The 2024-nt window shown below is 40.0% G+C and overlaps 1 pseudogene; it reads left to right on the top strand.

Annotated features, from left to right (window-relative positions):
* Positions 1 to 1366: 1366 nt before the first annotated feature.
* LOC105310795 overlaps positions 1367 to 2024 on the top strand; it is a 2232-nt pseudogene continuing 1574 nt past the window's right edge.

The raw sequence follows: 2024 nt of genomic DNA on the forward strand, positions 1-2024 counted from the left end.
TTCAACAGTTCTCTCCCACGCCATCTAATGTGAGGGCAGAGGAAAATATGCTCCTTCATCTTCTTTGCTTTCTCAAGACCCCACACATTTCATCCTCCTCCACTTCTATTAAGAATCTGTGTCCTTCTAAAGTGCACATCCTGAGAGAAATACTTTAGTTTTGAGTAGAGCAGGAAATGACACGTGTTCATCAGCAATGTGTCATGCTGGTTATCTGCACACAAGCTCTTAGAATTATTCACTCTTGAAGATTTCTTGACTCAGTCATGATGCAGAATGTCAGTTTTATGAGTTGGCAATTGCTGAGAGTACATTACTCCATATGTAATTATTACAAGGGTCGGATGATAGAGGAACTTGAATACCAGAGTGAGGACCTGGAGTGATCCTCAAGACTGTGCTGCACCTTCACTGGCACCTTTGGGAAGATTTCTCTGCAAAGATGCATAGAGAAATGCACTCAAGAGTGCTGAGAGGATGTGGGATAATCACAAAACAAATGCCATATGGCCATATCCTGGAAGGTGGCTACCAAGGAAAAATTAGTCAGAACAATATACTATAAAATGACTCTTTCTGAGTTTCTAGACATGGTCCACATATCTGGCTTTATGCTTCCTTAGCAGCCAAAGAAATGAAAGAAACATGTCGTTATAGGAGAAAATAAACCAGTTGTTCAGAAAAAGCACTAACTATTCTTGTTTAAAGAGACAGACAAGAATTTCCCCTGTGTGACATTTCTACAAAAGACATGATAGATTCATTCAACCTTTTCTTAAAATGTCCCTCATTTTAAGGCTGATGACAAATGACAAATCCTCTTCCAGCAAAAACAATTCCTTTGAAATAGATGGGTCCCAAAAAGGGGTTTGATCTAATTGTCAAATATAGAATATTTGAAGGAATGAATTAGTGATGTTATTTCTTACATTGAGGCAGTAGAGAATGTGAGATTACATTTTCCAGCAATACCTGAGATTTGCAATTATGAACAGGCTCAGTATAGAGTAAACTACAGAGTTAAGAATCTCTGAGAAAATGAAGTCATCCTACCAGGTTTGATGCTGTATGAGGAAACCACTAGAATTTAATCTTAGATTTTAAAATGGCATGTGGGCATGATAGTTCCTAAAAAAATAAAACAGTATGTGTTTTCATTTTTACTGTTAGCATTAGAAAAATATATGATATGTAAAAGTCACTCAGAAGTTACTTGGCAATGGAAGAAATGAGTAGAAGAACTCAAAAAAGAGAATTATATAAATATTACCAGAATTTAAGGCATAGATGAAAGACTTCTGTCAAACGAGTTATGTCTGTTTCATTGTAATTCATGTCTCTATTTCTCAGCAGACTCATCAACAACATGGAATCAGAAAACCAAACAAGTGCGGCAGATTTCCTCCTCCTGGGGCTCTCAGAGGACCCGGAACTGCCCTTCTCTTTGGGCTGTTCCTGACCATGTACCTGGTCACTGTGCTCAGAAACCTGCTCATCATCCTGGTTGTTGGCTCAGACTCCCACCTGCACACGCCCATGTACTTCTTCCTCTCCAACCTGTCCTTGGTGGACATCTGTTTCACCTCCACCATAGTCCCCAAGATGCTGGTGAACATCCAGAGAACAAAGCCATCACCTACATAGGCTGCCTCACTCAGGTATATTTTTTTATGGTGTTTTTATGTATGGACAATTTACTCCTGATCATGATGGGTCATAAGCCATCTGCCACCCTCTGTATTATGTGGTCAACATGAACCCCTGCCTCTGTGGCTTGCTAGTTCTTCTCTCCTTGTGCATTAGCATTATGAACACCTTGCTCCACAGTCTGATGGTGCTGCATCTGTCTTTCTGCACAGACTTGATAATTCCACACTTCTTCTGCGAACTCACTCAGATCCTCAAACTCACTTGTTTGATACCCTCGTCAATAACATCTTGGTGTATTTAGTGACTAGCCTTTTGGGTATTGGTCCCCTCTCGGGGATCATTTTTTCTTACACTCGAATTGTCTCCTCCATTCT

The sequence above is a fragment of the Pteropus vampyrus genome, unplaced genomic scaffold (genome assembly GCF_000151845.1).
Source record: "Pteropus vampyrus isolate Shadow unplaced genomic scaffold, Pvam_2.0 Scaffold11733, whole genome shotgun sequence".
NCBI classification, from domain to species: domain Eukaryota; kingdom Metazoa; phylum Chordata; class Mammalia; order Chiroptera; family Pteropodidae; genus Pteropus; species Pteropus vampyrus.